A 24,519-nucleotide genomic window follows, 5' to 3' on the forward strand; every position below is an offset into this window, starting at 1 on the left:
AAAAACTATCCTGTAACGTGTGTTTTTTGATACGAGCAAAGCTTTTGGCCATGTTTGTCATAAGAAGCTATTAAATAGATAAATGCGATCAGTATGGCATTAGAGGTCTAAGCAAATAATTAGTTTTTTCAATTTTCAAAGTAAGATAACGATACCAAGTGGGATATCATCCACCCACCTGGGAAAAGCCCAGATTTTTATTTATTTTTATGCATAATACGGTAGTACGGGACACTTGGTGCGCGAGTCTGACTCACACTTGGCCGGTTTTTTCTTCTATAGGAGTGTTTCTGGCGGTCAACAGTCGATGCAGTAATAAAGTGCATACTTTGTTGGGGCACGAGGCCGTAATTAGGGCTTGGTGAATTTTTTTATTTTTTTATTTTTATTCAGATACAAGTTAGCCCTTGACTGCAATCTCACCTGGTGGTAAGTGACGATGCTGTCTAAGATGAAAGCGGGCTAACCTGGAAGGGGTATGGCAGTTTTTAATAAACCCATGCCCCTTCGGTTTCTACACGGCACGGCTTTGCCGGTAGGGTGGTAACTAGCCACGGCCGAAGCCTCCCACCAGACGAAAGTACGATTGTGTCGAGATATATTTTGTCCCCTAATGTGTCTCAGAGATACAGACAGATATTTTTGAATTACAGTGTTTTGTCGTTTCTGATACGGTGTGCAATGCTCTTCCCGCATCCGTGTTTCCTGTCTCGGATAACTTACAGTACACGGCAGAAAGTAATTTACATCGACCTTTAGAAGGAGATAGCAGATTTGAAGAGCATTGTCTATGTCGTTGAGACCGACGAAACGTCTAGAGCTTTATTATTAAGCTTCATTGTTGTCAAGCGCTAGCCTAACTTGCAATAAAAAAATCTTCAGTGGGTGAGGAACCCTTGGTGGATGAGTCTGACTCGGACTTTTTCTTCTGTAGGAGCTTTTCTGGCGGTCAACAGTCGATGCAGTAATAAAGTGCATACTTTATTGGGGCAGGAGGCCGTAATTAGGGCTCGGTGAAAGTACGATTGTGTCGAGATATATTATGTCCCCTAATGTGTCTCAGAGATACAGACAGATATTTTTGAATAATATCGTTTAGGAGGTGACTGAACTCACGACATTTGAGGTTCGGTGTTGCATTGTATTCGATAGGTTGGTAGAGTGATTTACACTAACAGGCGTGACTTGTCTTGCCAGGTTTAAAAGTCAATAAGTATATTGACCTAGAAAATTCTGAATATAAGGATTCTTCCGGATATTCATACATTTTTGGATCAAATAATGACAGAGTTGCGTAAAACTGGAAGCAACCGGCTCAGCTTTCAGTTCAAAGAGAGCCCGGGAGGGCCAGACCTTCGTCTAAATATATAAAAGTGAAATACTACTCACTCACTGACTGACTAATCACGAAATCTCAAAACTATAAAGCTTACAAACTTGAAATTGGGAAGGTAGGTAATACTAATTTCAGTCTCATATTTCGTTAGCCAGACTATAGTTAGTCAAATAATTACACAAAACTCTTCAAGGGCTGCAAGAGGAGGTCCATTGATTTGTATATAAATATTCGAATTACAGTTGAATGACATAATTCCATTTGAGGTTAAAATCAATACAATCGAGACCTTCAATCGATTCAGCTCACAGAAATGTATCGAGTTGCGAAACAATCGAGCACGCCTTACATTTCTCCGCTGTTCGATAGTAATCGATATAGCTTAATACTAAAAGCCCGTAAGGCAGTTGTCCCACCGCCAACGAGGAGGCGACTAGCTATAGATTATTTTCGCTCAAGAAACGTACAACCGACCATGTCAATAAAATAGATAAATACAGCGTGTTTTACAAATCGAATAAATGTTGAGATTACTCTCCCATCCCACTCGTACTTACTCATAGCCCAGCGATAACCTTTTTTTCTTTTTTAAATAGAGATAGCGAGCAAACGAGCAGGCAGGTCCTGATTACCGCCGCCCATGAACATTTGCAGCACCAGAGGAACTGTCGATGCGTTGCCAGCCTTTCAGGAATTTGCTGACCCGCCCATTGAACCTAACTACACACTCACTTCTCGTTGTTCGCCAGCTTGTTCCTAGTCTCTAGCACAAGTTGTTTCTCGCTCATCGTCGGCGGTGGGACAGCTGCCTAATCCAAAATAATACACGTTGATCTATGTTTCGTGCATTCAATATTATTAGTTACATTAGTTCAATGGATAGAAATAGAGGGTCAATTTGATGAATTCCTATTCCTTGACGAATATCCTTATTCGATAAAGGAATTTCTTTAATTGGATATAAATTACATTGCCATTCAATTAACCAAAAGCTTAATTTGCTATAATCCGCTGAAACAGATCGAATTTGTATGGTGCAACACGCACCGCCCGCCCTCCCACTGCTAAACATGCAGGAAGAAGCAGCCACCAGGCAAGCAATACGCACCACCACCACGCAGCACCACACAAATCCCAAACACACTCGACGCAAGTTTGGTCCCGACACCGGAGCATCCTCAGGAGCTGATGTAGACCTTACAATCCGGACTTCCGCAAAGTAACGCCTGCTCCTATACTACATTGCAATTTTTTTTTTTTTTTTTAAAAAAAAAAGAATATTAGCCATATTAAATGACTAATATTCCCCTTTCCTCTCCAATTAAGCGTCAGGCTTGTGCTAGGAGTAGGTACGACAATAGTTCAACGGGCGGGATTTGAACCGTCGACCTTTCGGTTTTCAGTCCACTCCTATACCGGTTGAGCTATTGAGGCTTAAATTGCAGGCATGGCTATGGTTTCCCCTCATATTAATTTATTCTAAAATGACTTTTGAAACGTTCTTTTAATTTCAAGTTTCAACTTCCAATTGAAAAAAAAACCACTGATAAATTCGATGGAAAGCGGGCTAACTTGGACGGGGTATGGCAGTTTCATAGGACCCATACCCCTTATCAGTTTCTACACGGCACGGTACGGGAATCCTAAATCGCTTTGCCGGTAAGGTGGTAACTAGCCACGGCAGAAGCCACCCAACAACCAGACCAGAGACAATTTAGAAATTATAATTTCCCGAATTGTCCCTGCCTGAAAATTGAAATTTATTGCATAATCATTTATTGCATTTCCATAAACTACTTATATCATATTATGTACAAAGTATTATGGATACCCAGTTTGGGTGTCGCAATTTGGTCCTTAGACCAAAGACCCATACCCGTGACCCGTGAGTAGGGAGACCCAAATTATTATTTATTTTTATGTTTGTCGTTTAGGAAATCATTTACGGCACAGTAGGCCTTTTCTAATAAAAAGTTTTTTAATATTTTGTTGAATTTATTTTCATTGTTTATGTTACGAAAATCCCCCTCATAAACCCACAGCGTTCACCACTGCGCCATTGAGGTCGACAAAATCGATTCACTTCTTTCTTCATATTTGAAGGCTGTATGCAATATCGATATCATTGTCATTATAGTGCTCCAATGTCAGTTCCCCGTGTCGCTGTCCGCCGGCGCGCGGCGACTGATGCGATCCCTTATCTAAATCTGGCTGATAAATTATCAGATTAGTTGATAGCTTAACTGCCTTTCCTGAGTTGCTTACATTATCATTGCAACGTAGAATATTGGCTTTATTGCCTTTGAATTATTAATTTATCTCTCATATTCTCTCTCGGCTAGGCAGCGTTTGGGAAGCTTCGAGATTCTCGTCTCAGTGCGTGAAGACCAAAGTCTTCGAACAGTGCGTGTTGCCAGTGATGACATATGGATTTGAGATATGGTCACTAACTATGGGCCTCGTAAGAAAGCTCAGAGTTACTCAGCGGGCGATGGAGAGAACAATGCTTGACTTTTATCTACGTGACCAAATCAGAAATGAGGAAATCCGTAGGAGAACCAGAGTAATCGACAAATAGACTCAGTGAGTTGCGAAGCTAAAGTGGCAATGAGCAGGGCACATACTTAGTTTGAAAATTCCATAAACGATGGGGTCCCAACGTGCTGGAATGGTGACCTCACGCCGGAAAGCGCAGCGTCGCGATAGATGCTCTCCCTCTAGGTGGACGGACGACATCTGCAAACCAGCCGCATGCGGGGAGCCGCTGAATAACTGTGCGGTGGTAAAATTAAAACGGAATAGTATAGGTGCCATGGAATTTAAGAAACCGGCCAAGTACGAGTCAGACTCACGCACCGAGGGTTCCGTACTCGGGTATTTTTTTCGACATTTTGCACGATAAATCATAAACTGTTATGCACAAAAATAAGTAAAATCTGTTTTAGAATATAGAGTTATCTTACTTTGATATAATATTATGAAAATACAAATTATTTGTTCATGAACACATTTTTTTGTGATGTAACCACAAATTCACGGTTTTCAAATTTTCGCCCTTACGTGTGCTATTAGACGTACCTATTTGCCAAACATGATTCTAGGTCAACGGGAAGTACCCTATAGGTTTTCTTGACGGACACGACAACGAAGTGACCTATAAGGGTTCCTTTTTTCCTTTTGAAATACAGAACCCTAAAAATGGAGCAGCATCTGCCATGAGATTTAAAAAAAAATCCACGCGAAGGAAGTCGCGGTAATCATCTAGTCTGGTTGTTTATAATTACTCACGTGTTATTTAAATAATAATCTATTTCTAGCTGGTGGTCTCCATTTGCTATGTTAAAAACATAATAAAATTATTCGAAAACATGATTTCATACAGTCCTATATTTTATACTTATTTCTACTGCATGCAAAACAGTTTATTACGACTAATTTAGGCGGAACACGGTAATTATTACACCTTAGTGTCATGACTGCATCACAGGTTCATAAAGATTGGTATTTTATTCATGTAAAATGCAAATAGAGTTATAGATTATTAATTGGTACAACTTGTTGCGTCATAAAGTGGACCCATGTGTGGAATGTGGGAAAAACAGAATTCATTTTATTAATAGTGAAGCATAATAACAGCCTAATAAGCCTATTAAATGCTGTGACAGCCTAGTGGTTAGGACGTCCGCCTTCTAATCGGAGGTCGGGGGTTCGATACCGGGCACGCACCTCTGACTTTTCGGAGTTACGTGCGTTTTAATTAATTAAATATCACTTGCTTTAACGGTGAAATAAAACAATGCACCGTGAGGAAATACTTAATATACCTTAGTAGTCTATCAAAAATAATTCACCTAAAAAAAATTCAAAAATAATATGTAAAACTCATAAATTGAGAATCAGCCCATACTTTATTCATTTGAATTGGAATTATTTTCAACACATTTTGCTGTCTCATTATACCTACAATATTTTATCGGTAAGTATCGATTGCACCACATCACTATTAAAGAGCCGTAAAAAACTGGAAACACGCGAAACGTCATTTTGGTTACATTGCGACAAGGCTCTTTTCGCACTTGAATGACATTGACAGGGGGGCGCTGTTGGAAAATAAAGGCTTATTAGGATATTCCATATTCAAACAAGAACAAAGGGAACTCTTGACGGCAACGTTAGTTCCGATTATCGCCACGCGCCAAGAGAGCTTTGTCGCACTATAGGTATGCTCTCTCTAGGAGTCCTACTTAATTTTCTCATTCAAAGGAGGTTTATAGGTAAATCTCACAACTGAGGTAAATAAGTAGTACCGCATTTACAAGTTAGTAGCTCGGTCTGTTAGTAAACTTGATAATTTTGCACTCGTTACCTAATCGCTATAAGTAATGGGGTAATCAATATGCCATAAATATACGATTCTCGGTTATTAAACGAGAATATTAAGATAATTTTGCTGAACGTGGTTATACCATTTAACCCATTTAATTTGCGACTATGATCTGCAGGAGGTTTTGCGTACCACAACTGGACACAACTTTTTTTAAATTATTTATTTCCAATTTCACTATTACCATTAATTACACAGTTTCCCTAATTCCAAAATCTTTGAATGCAATTTTTTTTTTTTTTTTAAATAAGAGAGTGTTTCCTTTGAGTAAAATGACCTAACTTAAGGATTTAAGGTAGTTCCGCTGGAGGGCCCATACTTTTTTTCCACCCTGTATAAATCTCATGCCAGCTTGGAATTATAAAATGTAAAATAAAAAGTCCAGATGCTAAGAGTGAAGCTATAAGTTATTAGATAAACCTTTTTACAGACTTCTTATACAGTTAGTTATGATATTTACAATGCTTCCGCGCAGTAAATATTGTCAATTAAAATTTATGAAACGATAGGAAAAAATACGAGCGCGCGAAGGAAACATGGCTACCGGCGATTTGTTAAATGCATGGCATCCGAGTCATTAATACTGTAAGGGCGTTGTTACATTGGTTTATAACACAGAGAATACAACTACTAGAGTACGCATATACAAGGTTTTGCATGAAAACAAATCGTAAAATGTTGGCGGGGGACAGGGGAGAATGCTTTGTTGTAATTGGTGGACTTACAAGTCACGTAATCAAAACAAAGTGCAGCATGAGGGTACCGAACGGGCGTGGGCCGACTTTTATGCTAACCAAGTGCCTAAGCTTGGCGAGCGGGGGTGTTAGGCGTCTATAGGTGGAGTTCTGTGGTTTATAACTACCCATATTGTTGTTTATGTCACCGCCAATCTGTATAATCAGATACTGTATAGAATACCTAGGCATCCTATAAAATAGATCGGTACGGCTATATTCACGTATTTAGTCGACGTAAGCCCGATTTTTTTCGAACCCATCCGGGATCATTTCCGTCGTCTGAGTCCCTGTGTAAAAGGACCTCGGATGGGTTCGAAACTAGTCGTCGACTAAATATGTGAGTATAGCCGTAACAATCTATATGCACATATAATGGAAATCACTCGCGAAGGTTAAACGCAAAAATTCTATAGACTATTTAAAATATTCAGGCAATGTATAAAATATTTTAAACTAGATGATGCCCGCGACTTCGTCCGCGTGGACTTACGTTTTTAAAAATCCCGTGGGAACTTTTTTATTTTCCAGGATAAAAAGTAGCCTATGTCCTTCCCCGGAATTCTTAATAACTCAAACTTAAGTCTGATCTGAGTCTGAAAGTCAAAGTTTGTTTCAGTCTTAGACTGCAGAGTTAGTCTGTGAACATTCTATATTAGCCTTTACAAGCCATTCACAACCCCAGGCGGTAAAACCCGTGCCATTAAAAGGACAAAAAAGTCTTATAACTGTCTCGATCAATGTGCACGCGCCGTTAAAAAGGCATAGGTGGTCAGACTTGTTTGTTAGCAGCAGCCAACCTAGAGCCAATGGAATTTGATGCAGTGTCAACGCCATAGCTCGGGGACGACTGATTGGCTGAATCAGTGTGTTTAATCGGATTGATAGGTGACTGCGGTGTTATACATGTAAAATAACGCAATTATAACACTTGTATATCACCTTGTTTTGCCATTTTAGGGTGCTGCGTGTAACCTATACAAGGAATGTTGGGTGTAAAAATGGAGATTGTATATAACACTGTTTTAAGCAAGCGGCTCCACCCATGTGACATGTGGTTGCAAAGAGAGATTTACTGACTCATTTCTATAAAATATAGTTATTAGTTAAGCTTTTAAACAGAAATATCAGTTTTTTTTTTTTTTTGTAATAAAAAGAGCTAAACAGACTACGATCCATCGCTACCCCTATCACTATCCCTATCATAAATGCGAAAGTGTGTTTGTTTGTTCCTCTCATTTTCTAATTTTCCGCCATCATGCATCGGCCCAATTATCATATTTTCGTCTTATTATTCCAACGGATGCAGATAGTCCAATACGTAGACGATCTCATTTACGGATAATCCAATTCGCATATTATTATGATCGATACTAATTCATTATGAAATAAATCTGATCACCTAGACTCCACGCATACCTACTTGTCTATTTTAACTCCCCTTGAGTGTTTAATAAACCGGAAAACCACGTCTTGTGATTTCGCAAGCAAGTTTTCTCTATTAAAACCCCCACCAGGAAAGGATTTTCAGATACTCCTGCCAAGTAAAGCCGAGGCGGGTTTACAAGTTGATATTGAAAGTGTATTTCATATTTCGATCAGGGTCCACACGCGAGACCTTGCGTCTCCACTTCAAAAAGCCCCGCTCCTCTGATTTACCGATGCGTTCCAGACTCTAGATTTATCGCGAGCCTTATTGAATTAATGCCGTAGACTGGGAGTGTATTTGCATAAATAACGACATTAGTTCAGCGCCCGAGAGAAAGTTGATGTATGGGAAATTTAAATAGTTCACGGGCAATGTTATGGGTGTTTGTCACGGAACTTCTATCTATGCCGCAGCTACAGATATGGGAATTTAGGAAATCTGTGGGTTACCTACTTACTTAATTCATTGGTTTAGTAACTTAAATATTACCTACCTAGGTACGTGAGCCCATGTCCAAATCTCGTCCACAGGCTTTTTACGTCTTTAAATGATTCATCGATTCAGTGTAATGTCTATAACAGGACATACCTTTAACATAAATTTTCTCATTGGACTCCCAAAGTATGCTTTTTCCCCCATTTTATTAAATTAATGCCGTAGAATGAGAGTGTTAACACACATTAGTTCAGCACCCGAGAGAAAGTTGATGTATGGGAAACTTAAATAGTTCACGGGCAATGTTATGGGTGTTTGTCACGGAACTTCTATCTTTGCCGCAGCTACAGATATGGGAATTTAGGAAATCTGTGGGTTACCTACTTACTTAATTCATTGGATTAGTAACCTAAATATTACCTACCTAGGTACGTGAGCCCATGTCCAAAACTCGTCCACTGGCTTTTTACGTCTTTAAATGTTTCATCGATACAGTGTAATGTCTATAACAGGACATACCTTTAACATAAATTTTCTCATTGGACTCCCAAAGTATGCTTTTTCCCCCATTTTATTAAATTAATGCCGTAGAATGAGAGTGTTAACACACATTAGTTCAGCACCCGAGAGAAAGTTGATGTATGGGAAACTTAAATAGTTCACGGGCAATGTTATGGGTGTTTGTCACGGAAATTCTATCTTCGCCGCAGCCACAAATCTGTTTTGTAAAGAGAATATAAATACCTATTGTAAAAAAGGAAAGGTGACTGACTGACTGATTTATCAATTCACAACTCACTACTGGACGAATGGGGCTGAAATTTAAATTTTTATTATTTGTTGTTATAACGCTAGCGGAATACACATTCTGTGAAAATTTCAACTCTCTATACCTCTTACGGTTCATGAGATACAGCTCGTTTACAGATATACGGTCGGATGGACGGACGGACAGACAACGAAGGCTAGTAATAGGTCGTTGGGTCCTGTCGGGTAAGGAACCTTAAAATTGAAAGAACCGTCTGTTATGGGAAACTACACTTCAATAAGTCATGTTTAAAATCAACAACGACCTGTTACCGGTTCATCTCAAAACATTATTCGATTGATTGTTTTAAAGCATCTCACACTACAATACCTGTGTTTTTTGATGCAGTCACTCGTGACTCTAAGGTCCCGGCACGTTGGCAATCAAAGAATTCCTACGGGATTAAAAAAACCTAAATATCGATGTCGATAAAGTCGCGTGCATAATCTATTTGTTACAGAGATAGCTTGCACCCTGACGGATGACGGACGTCATCATTATTATCAACAACCGCTAGACGTCCACTGCTGGACATAGGTCTCGTATAGGGACTTGAATCCAGGGACTCCCTGCGACTCGCCTGATGTCGTCCGTCCACCTAGGTCCTAGTGGGAAGTTTTCCAACGCTGCGCACTCCGGTGCGAGGTCGCCATTCCAGCACCTTGGGACCCCATCGTCTATCGGTTTTCGAACTATGTGCCCTGCCCATTGCCACTTCAGCTTCGCCACCCGCTGCGCTATGTCGGTTACTCTGGTTCTTCTACGGATCTCCTCACTTATGATTTGATCACGTAGACGTAGAGTAACTTTAAGCATAGCTCTCTCCATCCCTCGCTGAGTGACTCAGAGTTTTCTTATGACGGACTTTTTATCCCGGAAAATAAGAGTTCCGGAGCTTTATAAAAACCTAAATTTACGGGGAAGATCATTAGATCTTATACTTATTTCAATAATTGAAACTACAAAATTATTATTTCTATCACTTCAATTATAATTAGTGGTAATATTATGCGGCCTGGTAGCACGAACTAAGTTCACTAAACGCTTGCGTTAATTTATAGTTTCTATTCGGATTCGGAAAGTAACTTTAAATGTATTTTAATTTATACGTAGGCTTGTGAAGTGAATGAATTGGTGTAAGTGTTTATTTGTGATCGTAAATTTTAGCTTTGAATCTTAATAAATATAGTTATTTTGTTTTAAGTTCGTGCTGCAAATATGTTAAATTTTATATAGGGTGTAAGTAACGCTAGCAAAAGCGAATATAGGTGATAGTATTGATGATTATCTGATAAGATAAATAAAAAAAGAAGATAAACAAATAATAAATCAAAAAGGTTTTTCACTGTTCACTTTTTTGCACTATTTCTCTTTAAAATTTTCTTATGAGTCTCCCTGTGACTCTTCCATTTCTCGGAAAGTTTTTGAATGATTTTTGTTGAGAGTTAAATCATGTTTACTGAAAAATCCTTACGTACTCATTGATAAATCCTTTTAAATAAGCAAAAAATTCCTTTTCTAGCGCTAGGCACTAGTCTACTACTGCAGTATCCTGAATCCATTTGATTTTAGCATTAAGGTTGCAGTTCAGGTCAGCTCACTAAAACAATAGAGCTTTTCAAGGATACTGATACAAATAAAAAGAACCTTATATGCCTAGTAATAAAAGCTACATAAAAAGTATTGAAAATCTCTGGAAACAATAAGGTAGCAGAGCAATAAAATGGTCTAATGAAATCCCACATATTTGCGCCAATTCGCTTATGTGTTTTTGTGGTTTCTTTAATTTGTGCATCAATTTCAGTAGAGACTCGCCTTAAAACTATCGATAAGTATCGATGTTTATTTCATTACTTGTGAGTAAATAGGCTCTCTAAGACTTCTTGCTAAGCGTGCTCTAACTTAGACCTCATTGTTTTTTATAATTGAGCACTAGCGATATTCTACACTTACACGGGTAGTTTATTTTATTTATTTTCTACAATAAATAAAATAAACTACCAACAGCGTACTTACATAATAATTATTTAAATCTTAATCTAGTTTTTACAGAAGGCCATAAGAAATTACTTAAAATTATAATGAAAACTATAGGTATAGTTATCATTATAATTTTATAGTATAGGTATAGTTTATTAAAACTTTCGTAGGGAACTCTAATTTTTTAAAATAAGATATAGCCTGTTTATCAGGAATAATGAAAATATCATAATCGGGGTATGAGGTCGCCCGCACCGGGTAGCGCGCACATAACTCTAAAAAGTTAGAGTTGCATGCCCGGGATCGGACCCCCAACCTCCGATTAGGAGGCGGATGCCTTAGCCACTAGCTAGTGGTTAAGGCTATCACAGCTACTTAGTGTACCAATATTAGACATTTATTTTCCAAATTCTATCGATACTGCGATTTTCACAACACTAAAGCTAAACCTTTCTCTTGGGTTTAAAGAAAGCAATGCAAAAATATGAGTGTAAGTTATTGCAGGTCTAATGAGAAACGCCAAAGTCAACCCTTTGTTGACTCAGGACTCCGCAAGAACGCGTAAACATTGTGAGGAAATTCCCGAGAAATCGTTTAAGTTAAATGAAAGTACAGAGAAATTATAATTTGTGCTAATGAAAAAAAGATTTTAGTTCGCTATATACCTATTTATGAGAAAAACCCTTCCAAGTGCGAGTCAGACTCCAACCAAGGGTTCCGTACTACAGTCGTATTTGTCGACATTTTGCACGATAAATCAAAAACCATTATGCGTAAAAATACAAAAATCTGTTTTAGAATCTACAGGTAAAGCCCTTTCATATGATACCCCACTTGGTATAGTAGGTAATCTTACTTTGAAATTTGAATGAACACATTTTTTTGTGATGTAACTAAAACTGTTTTCAGATTTTTTCCTTTACTTGTGCCAGATCACCGTACCAAATGGGGTATCATATGAAAGAGCTTTGCATGTAAATTCTAAAATAGATTTTTATTTATTTTAATGTATGATCAATTTTGATTTACCCTGCAAAATGTCGAAAAAATACGACTGTAGTACGGAACCCTCGCTGCGCGAGTCTGACTCGCACTTTACCGGTTTTTTTAACAATTGGTGTCGATTCTGATGTTTTGCTCAATAGGAACACGACTGGCACCAAGTTTATCAGTTCTAAATCAATGTAGGTTTGTTCTTATTACATTGGGAAGAAAACCATGCGAATATTCTAAATTTTAGTTCAAAGCGCTCAAAATCAGTACCTAGGTACTACTTAAAATCTGACTTAACTTTAAGGTTTCTTTTAGGCTCAAACATCTGGAGTTTCTAACTCCTTGTCCTATTTTATAAATATGACAGACTAGATGCAGTGGCGTGCACAGGAGTTCAAGCCAGGGTATGCATTTAGGTATGAACTTATTTTACGGCAGGTTATAATGAAAAATAAGCATTGATTTATTACAATGAGGGTAAGCAGTGTGTTTATGCTTCTATGAGCTGCACGCCACTGACTAGATGATACCTGCGACTTCGTCCGCGTGGATTTAGGTTTTTTTTAAACCCAATGGGAACTCTTTGATTTTCCGGGACAAAAAGCTGTCTATATCAATTTCCGGGATGCAAGCTACCTCAATATCAAATTTCGTTTAAGTCGGTTAAACGGATGGGCCTTTAAGAATATACAGTGGGAACTCTTTAATTTTCTATGTTTAATTTTGTGTGTATGTAGTTAGCCTATGTCCTTCCCCGGTATGTAAGCTAACTGTGTACCAAATTTCATGAAAATCGGTTAAACGGATGAGCCGTGAAAAGCTAGCAGACAGACAGACAGACAGGCGGACAGACAGACAGATACACTTAGACTAGATGATGCCCGCGACTTCGGACGCGTGAATTTAGATTTTTCAAAATCCCGTGGGAACTCTTTAATTTCCTGGAATTAAAAGTAGCCTATGTCACTCTGCAGGTCTTATACTATACCCATGCAAAAAATTACGTCGATCCGTTGTACTATTATTTATATTCTGTGCCGTTGCTCCGTTGCGACGTGATTGAAGGACAAACAAACACACTTTAACATTTATAATATGGGTAGTAAAGTATGGATGGCAACCCTACTTTTAAGAAGCCAAGTACAAAATACGCTTGCCAAATTGCATTTCACATAAACTATTCACGTCAAAGTCGAGTGTTCATACTGCGGTTACATCAACAGCGGCGTATATTCTGTAATTCCTTTGCATCAATAGCCATAACGTCTGTCACGGCACATCGCGTGACATCGTCGACGCGGGCCGTAGACTAAATAATGATGTCATAAAGTGTCGCGTCGCGGCTTCAGCCAACGATGCTTCAGCCCACCGGAGTCGCCGTGCGATTTGTGTGTCACCTGGGGTGTTATTCTGTAACTCCCCCAGTTCAGCGCTGACACAAATGAGAAATTTAATGTAACAAAAACAAATACTAAAATCTCGCAAAACGCACAGCATAGTTGAACATTCAAATTGTGAATAACTAATTATAGCATTTTCCTTGTAGAAATATAAGTTGGTATCATTGTATTAAAATATTGAATTCTAAAGGTTCGTACGCACCTGAGCGGCGCGGCGCGGCGCTTCAGTCCGACTGCAGAACGCGTCACCTCAGGCCGCTCGACGGTGCCTACCGCACTACAACTTCAGTACGCGGCACCTCGCGTCACTTGCGCGTCACTTTTATACCCGTTCGCGTACGAGCGCGAAGTGCCGCGCCGCGCCGCTGGGTATGTCGCACTAGCGTCACTGCACTGCGCGTCGCTTCGCTGCGCTTCAAAATATTCTCTCCAGCCGTGCCGCGCGGCAACGCGCGGTGAAGCGCTGTGCAGCGCCGCTCTAGTGCGATATGCGCCATACAAAATGATAGAAATGATATTTTGAAGCTCTGTGCCGCGACGTGCAGCTCGCTGAAGCGCCGCGCCGCGCCGCTCAGGTGCGTACGAACCTTTAATGTAGTTCTATAATATTGTTGTTTAAGTACTAGGCATTGTTCACTTGAAGTTCCTTTTTCCGTTGTCTAGTACCTAGGCTTTTTATAGTCTGTATTATAATAGCAAAAATATTTCAACGGCGACCTAAACGACGAATGTAATGTTTCAGAATTAGAGAATAACATCGCTGGACGACAAGTTTATTTTTATAATATTATTTTGCAGACTTCAAGTAAATAACAAGTCTAATTTTTTTGGAAAACACCGTTTCACATTTTGTCACTGACCTAGCATGTTTTTATAATATTTAAGGGACACGGGCGAGCTTCTAATTTATCTGAATACTTATAATTATATTAGAAATGTCTATCTTAGGTGGCCGGTTCTCCACTGTTTTTAATAAGTTCTAAATAGTAGGATCTCATCATCATCATCATCATTATCAACAAATCACCAGCTCACTACTGAGTACGAGTCTTCTCTCAGAATGAGAAAGGTCCACCTGACCCAGTGTGGATTGGCAGTCGGCAGGATTCCCACATCTTTGAGATTATTATTGAGAACTCTCAGGCAAGTTTTCTCACGATGTTTTCCTTCAACGTTTCTTTCTTTCTTTTTTCTCTCTGGGCTGGTTTCCGCACTTAAATGTTTCCGTCTGTTGTGCGTGCATTGCCCCGCCCCGCTGAAGTCTTCACTCCAGCCATCCAGGCTTGCTCCAGAAGCCAAGTAGACTACCCAGGTTGCAGAGAGCTTCATGGAGTGAGGTTAGGGATCTCAAATGGCACTCAGGCTCACGTCTGTTCTACCACGCTCGTGCATCAGCACGTGCGTCAGTGTTTCAACTAACTCCATGTTTTAGCGTTTAAACTATCGTGAGTGATTTCCATTATACATGTATGACAAACCGGCTTTACTCACGTATTTAGTCGACGCTAGCCCGACTAGTTTCGAACCCATCTGGGGTCCTTTTTAACTGGGACTCACCTCAGCCACCCTCGAAGCAGTCTCAACCGCGACGTGTGCGCGAACTGAGGCTGAGATCTATAGAGCGCACTTTGAGCAAAGTCAAAGTGCGCTCTATATAGTCCCTGTGAAAAAGGACCCCGGATGGGTTCGAAACTAGTCGGACTAACGTCGACTAAATACGTGAGTAAAGCCGGTTTGTCATACGTGTTGCAGGTATAACTCTTTCGAGACAGTGTCGAGACGGAAAAAATATATAATTGTCCACAATCCCATTACGAAACAACACGAGAGACGGTATAAACCAAATAAAACGTCTAATTTATCATCAGAAAGTCCTCTAGATGCTCTATACACTATGTCTAGACTGAGGAGGCGGGATGTAATGTATGGCGGCGCTGTTGCTGTACGCAGTGATTTGTTCACGGGCTTATATTCTCAGATTTAGGGCGTTTGTGCACTCATCCGTGATTTCACGGATCCGTAAAAAAAATATTTGTATTTTTTACGGATCCGTGAAATCCGCCGTGAACGTATGTACGTATTTGTATGACGGCCACTTCGAAGAATCACGGATGCGAACGAAATACGAATGATAAAGTTCGATGTACAATGTTTCCTGCCGGGTACTGTACCCGTAGTACAAGATTTTACGTCTAACCAAACCAAACCAAATTCGAGAGTCGAAATACTTCCGCGTTACAGTAAAATGGACCTAAACAGCCTTGAATTGAAGTCAAATATTCAATGTCACTGATTTTAATTTCGCAATGTTTCCGCTTGGAGCGCTGGCTGTAGAAGTGTAGACAAACTTGAGCTTTAAAACAAGGCATTTAAGATCCAGTTTACTGTAACGCGGAAGTATTTCGACTCTCGAATTTGGTTTGGTTTGGTGAGACGTAAAATCTTGTACTACGGGTACTGAGCCCACGGTGTTTCATTTGGAGGCTACAGTGTGAAGTCAGCCTAAACCAGCATTTAAGATGTCATTACACTCATCACCCAATTTTTTGTATCATCTGCAAACTATATAGTGCGGTAAATGAGAATATAAACCTGTCAATAAATCACTTCATACAGCAATAGCGCTGCCAGCACTACCCATATTATAAATGCGAAAATCTGTTAGTTTGTTGGTTTATTGGTGTGTCCTTCAATTACGTCGAAACGGAACAACGGATCGACATGATTATTTGCATGGGTATAGTATAAGACCTGGAGAGTGACATAGGCTACTAGGATTAGGCCCGGGATCTAAACTAACTCTGTACCAAATTTCATCAAAATTGGTTAAACTGTCGGGCTGTGAAAAGCTAGCAGACAGACAGATAGACAGACGGACAGACAGACAAACAGACACGCTTCCGTATTGTAATATTAGTATGGTATGGATTTATCGATCATGGTTTTTAGAACAGAAAATCAGTTGCTAAAGCAACATGATCGATAAATCATGCATCTGTGCAACGGACGGAAGTCAAACATTTTTTTTAGACGTATTGATACATATGTGTCCACTAGACGATTTAGAACTAAGAAAAAGTATCTGACTAGTTTCTACCTGAGATACCTACCTAGTTATAAGTTTTTTTTAACTTAAAGCTATCTATTTACTACACAAATCATGCCCGCGTGGAATGGCGCTAGGAATACTGGCTGCATTTCCGCGCTGGACAGCCAGACTGATCCGTTGCACATAAAATGAGCCAGCCCTTCTGTCACCAGATGAGGCTATTAATTGTGGTAAAATGGCTCATAATTTTTTTTTGCACTAAGACTCCATGGGCAGGGTCTCCACGGCAAACAGAATAAAAAAGTAATTCTCGATAAGAGAGGCATACTTGCGCAGTTTTCAGATAAATTCAGATGGGAATCATCATCTTAGTCCCACATACCATTCGTCATAACGTCATCCTAAGCCGAGGTCCGAGTCTCACAGGAGGCGCCCTTAGGACGACGTTACCCTCCGATGTCGTCGAGCCCTTAAAAGCTCAAACCCTCGGACTACGTTATCTGTGCTCAAACGCAAACTTCTGGACCCACCGGTGACGCTGTATCGGCCAGTAGGGCCAGCAGTAATACACAGTCCGAAAGGAAAAAAAATAAGATTTAACGTTCGAGTCCCGAATAAACACATCAAAATCGTTTTTCCTTTGCCTGACATCTCTCCGGTCGTGTCAGATATTTCTTATCAGATTAAGAGTGTGAGGGAATAGAGTGTATAGGAAACGTATAGGAAATAGTGTTTGCTCACTCACTCGTGCTCAGTAATGTCTTCTGCATTGGATTGAGCATTATTATAGGAGTAGTTTCTTGTATAACAACTACAAGGAACCGAGTAGGACATGTCATCTCGTCGCTTTGCCGTGCCCCCTTTACCAGTAGCAATGCTGACAGCCCCACAGCTGAGCTGGCTCCATAATCGTGACTGTCAGTCAGTACTGAGTCAGTTGCCACACTCACTTTTGTCTGCATAATGTTTTCCGATCAAAAGATTTCCTAATCCGTTAAAATCTGTACAAATCAAATTAAAATATCTGTCTGTGTTTTTGCAAAATCTGGCTCCTATTAAGCTCACAATAATTTGAGAGATAGATTTCAACATGTGGTTATTCAAGGGGTGGATCTAAATGTTTCTGAAAAAAACAATTTTAGACTTGCCTTTACACAAGTTTAAAAATCTATTAAAAGTGTGCACTTAAAAAAGCATATTGTACCTATAGTCGAAGATTATCATCAATCATCAATACTTATAATAAAACTGTAACAGGTCAAATTCTGTACATCAATCAATACTTATAATAAAACTGTAACAGGTCAAATTCTGTACATTGAAGATATTTTGAAATTTTTTTTCGAGGGCACTCTATAATCGATACTGAACCCAAAACTGTAATTTTTTTTCATTTTTGTCTGTCTGTCTGTCTGTCTGTCTGTCTGTCTGTCTGTCTGTCTGTATCACGGCCGCGCATCACGCTGAAACTACTGAATGGATTCCAATGAAACTTGGTACGATTTGAGGTCATACTATGAGGAAGAATATAGGATACTTTTTATCCCGAAATTCAGCATGGTTCCCGTAGGAGAGGGGATGAAAGTTAAAATGTATACTGAGTTGTAATTCATTAGCGCGTTCCGATTTCATTCATTCTTTTTTTGTTAGAAAGGGGATATTTTAAAGATTATTCCGTAAATATTTCAAGGTCACTGGTTTTTAACCGGCTGTCAAAAAGGAGGTGGTTCTTTTTTCTACATCGATTTTTTCGAGGTTTCTGGACCGATTTGCAAATATTTTTTTTAAATCAACAAAAAAAGTTTTCGTGGTGGTCACATAAAAAATTCTGGATTCAACTCCTTAATCCTGATGCTGCAGGGTTACTGCCCGCCTGAGTTATCAAGATTCAGGAAGTGTTCATAGTGAATTCGTATTGTAGGTACCTACCAAGCAACGACTTTATTCTCAGACTTCAAGTCTCAACTCCTCAACCCTGATGATGTAGGGTACAGCACTCCTAAACTATAATGTTTCAGGAACTGCGGATGATGCAAAATTATTTTAGGTACCAAGCATAGGCTACATCATTGAACTTCGGATCCCAACTCCTCAATCCTGATGCTGCAAAGTACTGAAGTCCTAAATCGTGGGGATTTTAGAATTTCTGATAGTGAATTGATATTTAAAAAAAAAAAATTTGAATCGACTGTTAGGCGGAACGAAGTTCGCCGGGTCAGCTAGTGTAAATAATAAGAAAGCTTGGATTTGACTCGCTCCAGCAATGAACGGGGCTGCAATTTTGCTTGTACAGTATTGTATAATAATACATAGGTATCGCAAATTGATCTCTTGAAAAGAGCAACCGCTGAATTTCTTGCTGGTTCTTCTCAGTAGGAACGGCATTCCGAACCAGTGGTAAATTAAACTTGTTGACGATTCAAAAGCACTTGTAAAAGTTTACTTGAATAAAAATACATTCTATTCTATTCTTGCATCCTGAGGTGCATATATAGGCTACTTTTTATCCCGGAAAATCAAAGAGTTCACACGGTATTTTTAAAAAACCCAAAGCCACGCAATCGAAGTCGCGAGCATCAGCCGTGTATACAATGTGCATACGATCTGTATGTGTGTGTGTATACGATCTGCAAATGTAAACATACGCAACTATAATATGTTACGAATGCGTTCAGGTAGCCATACAATTGTAATGGTTTCAACTGGAACGACCAATTACTGTCCAATCCTATTTGACAAGTCTAAACAAATGTACCTACTTACATAATACTATGGCTTATTGATTTTATGTGTTCCCATAACACAGGCACATATTAGGCTAGAGTTGTCATCATCATCATCATCAACCGATAGACTGCTGGATATAGGTCTCTTGTAGGGACTTCCACACGCCACGGTCTTGCGACTCGTCTGATGTCGTCCGTCCACCTAGTGGGGGGTCTTCCAACACTGCGTCTTCCGGTGCGAGGTCGCCATTCCAGCTCCTTGGGTCTGTCTATCGGTAAAAAGAATAATATAAGAATAGTTATTCCAGGAAATCTAAAACTGTAGAATAAACCCTTAAAGTGCTTAAACCCTCATATAACTTGTTATCATTGCTGAAGAAACTAATGCTAAATACATTAAATTATTATAACTAAATAATAAAATCATCAATGAGATGTAATTTGAGATCAAGCCCATAGAAAATAAGGCATGATTTTCTTTAATATTTTCCTAAACCAAGGATTGGCATATAGTTATACTTATACGTTTCACACACAGCGAGATGCTAAATCGTCCAATAACATCAGTAGTCTTAGCACAGTACGATTTAACATCTCGTTCGTTGATAGAATTCGAGCGTTGAAAGACATTAACGTCAAATGGACCTTAACCACCTTGTTTTAAAGCTCAAGTTCGTCCATACATCTACATCTAATCACTCGCACGAACCGTTTTTGCTCAACGTTTCTGATACGAACCGCTGGAATACCCTTCCGGCGTGCGTATTTCCTGCCAGTCCAGATATAACCTAAGCATCTTCAAAGCAAGAGTGAATAGGCATCTTCTAGGCAAGCATGCTCCATCCTAAGCCTCACCATTGTTTTTTTAAGCGTGATTGTCGTCAAGCGCAAGACTATAGGTAGACCAGAATCTCATGAAATGAAATTCCACAGTTAGCAACACTGTACTCTGTGAATATTCTATGTACATAGTACTCTGTGGTGAATATTAATAATTCAATACAATATTCACCACAGAGTACTATGTAGGTACATAGGATATTTACAGAGTACAGTGTTGCTAACTTTTAAATTTCATTTACGTATTTTTCATGAGATTCTGCCTATCCTATATCACGCAATAAAAAAGCTAATGCTCCAAGCGGAAACGTTGCTAAAGTGAAATTAATAGTACTTAATAAGGATCTTCAGGTGAATTTTACTCTGACGTTATCGTGATTCGACGCTCGAATTCTACTGGCAGCTATAGAGAATAGAGATGTTAGAAATCTCATACTAACCACAGATCTGAACCGGTACCAAACATTAACCAACATCAACAAAAACAACCCAAATACGTGCTCGGATTTACGCTATCGGAAATAGCCCGGGTTCAAATACATGTAACTTGTAAATAAATGTCGGCAGATCGGTTCTGATTGATATATGGTGGATACAGTGCGCGTGTGCACTGCATCATAGATTACACATATTGGTGTAGATGCGCCGATGCAGATGTAGAACAGTAGGGCGATTGTCTAAAACCTGCATCAATCATTGAAGCCTCAATAGCTCAACCGGTAAAGGAGTGGACTGAAAACCGAAAGGTCGACGGTTCAAACCCCGCCCGTTGCACTATTGCCGTACCTACTCCTAGCACAAGCCTGACGCTTAGTTGGAGAGGAAAGGGGAATATTAGTCATTTAATATTCTTTTTTAACAAAAAAAAAATCATTACTACAATCTATATCTATCTATTATTACTATATGATTTATATAGTAATTAGATAAGGCTAGCTTTAAGTTTTATTGTAATAAAAATAATAAATCTACAATCTCAATTGTTCTGATTGGCTGAATTTGTGCGATTCTTGTTGCAACAATGCATTGTGGCCAATAGTGAGCGAGCATTAACCAATCAGAGATGATTGCGATCGAGACATTGTAGCTGTCAAACAACCGCGGTAGGGCCACTGACTGAGCTGTTGCTCCTTTAACCGTTGAAACCGTTTTTTACAATTTCGCAATCAATCAGTCTTCTGGATGCGAATAAATTCTGATGTATTTACCGATCATTTATCTTTACATTCGTCTCCATTCTTATTAATTACGTCAAAAAAAAAACATACGGCATATAAAAAGATAAGTCCTAATTACCTTCTCCTAATAGGTGCTGGCTGAATCAGGCCATCATCAATACAATTATAATTATAACCCAAATTTTTGGACGTAGAAAGCTGTACGCATAGGTTTCTTTATAATGTAAACAAGGAATAAGGCATGCTTTATGAAATTACTACGGGAATACAAAGGATTTACATTTTCACCGAATAAAGCCGTGAGCGGTCACTAGTACATATTTATAAAAAAGTCAATCAAAATCAATACAAAATGGTTTTTTTTTTCAAGAAACCCTTTACACTTTAACAGTCGCATTTGTTCAGTTGTACAACCAGGTAACTCCACCATAATTATTATCTAAATATATAAAAGGAAATGGTGACTGACTGACTGACTGACTGATCTATCAACGCACAGCGCAAACTACTGGACGGATCGGGCTGAAATTTGGCATACAGATAACTGTTATGACGTAGGCATCCACTAAGAAAGGATTTTTGAAAATTCAACCCCTAAGGGGGTGAAATAGGGATTTGAAATTTGTGTAGTCCACGCGGACGAAGTCGCGAGCATAAGCTAGTTTTAATATATAAAAAGGTATAAAGGTATAAAAGTATAAAGTTTTTGTGGAGCTTCTATTTTATTTAAAAGCTTACTCTTTGCACAAGGTAGGAGCATGAACTTCGAAGAAAACATGAACGGTGCATTGCCACTGTTTTACCGAATTGAGTTACTATTGGCATTTCCTATACTGTTGACTTTCTTAGTACTAAACTAGTTGGTAAGCTGTGATATCCTAGTGGTTAGGACGTCCGCCTTCCAATCGGAGGTCGGGGGTTCGATTCCCGGGCACGCACCTCTAACTTTACGGAGTTATGTGCGTTTTAGTAATTAAATATCACTTGCTTTAACGGTGAAGGAAAACATCGTGAGGAAACCTGCATGCCTGAGAGTTCTCCATAATGTTCTCAAAGGTGTGTGAAGTCTACCAATCCGCACATGGCCAGCGTGGTAGACTATGGCCAAACCCTTCTCACTCTGAGAGGAGACGCGTGCTCTGTAGTGAGCCCATCTTAATAACACTACTTAGATCGTCAAAAATTATTACAGTACGCGGCAGAAAATAATGTACATCCGCCTTTAGAATGACATTTCGGCTTTGTAGAGCAATATCTCTGTCACTCATACATATGTATATGATGTTTTTTCGGTCTCAACGACAGAGACAATGCTCTACAAATCAGCTATCTCCTTCTAAAGATCGATATAGAATACAATAGAATAGATTTTTATTCAAGTAAACTTTAAACAAGTGCTTTTGAATCGTCAACTAGTTTAATTTGCCACTGGTTCGGAATGCCGTTCCTACCGAGAAGATCCAGTAAGAAACTCGGCGGTTGCTCTTTACATACATTACTTTCTGCCGCGTACTGTTGCTAACATAGCATCAGCGATGGCGAGTGGCCCTTTGGCAACCACTCGAGATTGTTTATTTTATTCCGAGTATTTATATTCGCAATCTCAAAGCTTCCTCAAGCGCTAAACCTCTAAACTTATCTCTAATACAGATGTTTCAGTTTCCTTCTCATCATAATACGGAAATGTTATGATTGTGGTAGTCTTCTAGGTAGACCAGAATCTCATGAAAAATACGGAAATGAAATTTTAAAGTTAGCAACACTGTACCTACTCTGTGAATATCCTATGTACATAGTACTCTGTGATGAATATTGTGGTGAATTATTAATATTCACCATAAAGTTCTATGTACATAGGATATTCAGAGAGTACAGTGTTGCTAACTTTGGAATTTCATTTCATGCCGGTCTTCCTATAGGTACAATCATTGACTTATTATACGTCTGTCGTTGTATTTCTCTAAATCTAAAGAATAAGGCTTTTTTTGAGCGTTGATAGCCTTGTCTTCAATTTTTTTTAGGGTTCCGTACCAAAAAAGGAAAACGGAACTCTTATAGGATCACTTTGTTGTCTGTCTGTCTGTCTGTCAGGCATGCAGGTTTTTTCCTTCACCCGCACATGACTCCGAAGAGTTGCGTGCCGGGGATCTTAACCCTAGGCTAACTCCATTTTCCCATTCAAGATAATATCGGACTTGATCACCCTGTATGCGTTTTCCCTTGCACCAACTCTGCACTCCGCAGCACTTCATAACCTTTGTGTACAGTCCATGTCAAGCGCAGTCCGCAGATCAAAAGACTCCCTACATAGATAATACACGCTGTCCGTCTTGTTTGCTTAGCCAGGGTTGTTTACGATCTGCCGCTGTAATCATCTATACCATCGCCGGCTAACTACTGTGCACGGCTTGGCTATAGTCGCCACGCTAGCCAAGCGTGGATTGGCAGACTTCACACATGTTCGAGAACATTATGGAGAACTCTCAGGCATGCAAGTTTTCTACTTCGTAACTCCGAAAGGTTAGAGGTGCGTTCCCGAGATTGAACCGCAAACCTACCTAACCTCCTAGTCGTGGTATAAGTCTTAACCACTAGGTTATCTCCATTTTCCCATGCGTTCAAAATAATATCAATAGGGCGATTGCCTAAAACCTGCATCAATCATTATTACAATCTAAATTGTTGTGATCGGGTAAATTTATGCGATTCTTGTTGCAACAATACATTGTATCCAATAGTGAGCGAGCGTCAACCAATCAGAGGTGATTGCGATCGTGACAGTATAGCTGTTATCCTCCCGCAATCGCGCAGTGGACTTAAAACGGTAGGGCGATTGTCTAAAACCTGCAGCAATCATTATTTATTACAATCTCAATTGTTCTGATTGGCTGAATTTGTGCGATTCTTGTTGCAACAATGCATTGTAGCCAATAGTGAGCGAGCGTCAACCAATCAGAGGTGATTGCGATCGTGACAGTGTAGCTGTCATTCTCCCGCAATCGCGCAGCGGACTTGAAACAGCTTAGGGATCACCCTGTATGCGTTTTTCTTTGCACCAACTCCGCACTCCGCAGCACTTCATAACCTTTGTGTACAGTCCATGTCAAGCGCAGTCCGCAGATCAAAAGACTCCCTACATAGATAATACACGCTGTCCGTCTTGTTTGCTTAGCCAGGGTTGTTTACGATCTGCCGCTGTAAAACCGAGCTCCATTCAGAGAATCGTT

At 39.5% G+C, this 24,519-nt stretch overlaps 3 protein-coding genes across 3 annotated transcripts in view; all 3 read left to right on the forward strand.

The window, feature by feature from the left end:
• The window catches only part of LOC117990006 (ubiquitin-associated protein 1), a 184,491-nt gene extending 170,887 nt beyond the window's left edge, over window positions 1-13,604 (forward strand). The window contains exon 3 of the mRNA XM_069504340.1: window positions 13,594-13,604. The gene's annotated coding sequence lies outside the window, so the exon portion shown is untranslated. The remainder of the gene's footprint in view (window positions 1-13,593) is intronic.
• LOC117990099 (uncharacterized) overlaps window positions 1-24,519 on the forward strand; it is a 278,450-nt gene that overhangs the window by 25,376 nt on the left and 228,555 nt on the right. The gene's annotated exons all lie outside the window — the stretch shown is intronic.
• The window catches only part of LOC117990200 (arrestin domain-containing protein 17-like), a 436,990-nt gene that overhangs the window by 3,844 nt on the left and 408,627 nt on the right, over window positions 1-24,519 (forward strand). The window lies entirely within an intron of this gene.

This window comes from Maniola hyperantus, chromosome 17 (genome assembly GCF_902806685.2).
Source record: "Maniola hyperantus chromosome 17, iAphHyp1.2, whole genome shotgun sequence".
Classification (NCBI taxonomy): domain Eukaryota; kingdom Metazoa; phylum Arthropoda; class Insecta; order Lepidoptera; family Nymphalidae; genus Maniola; species Maniola hyperantus.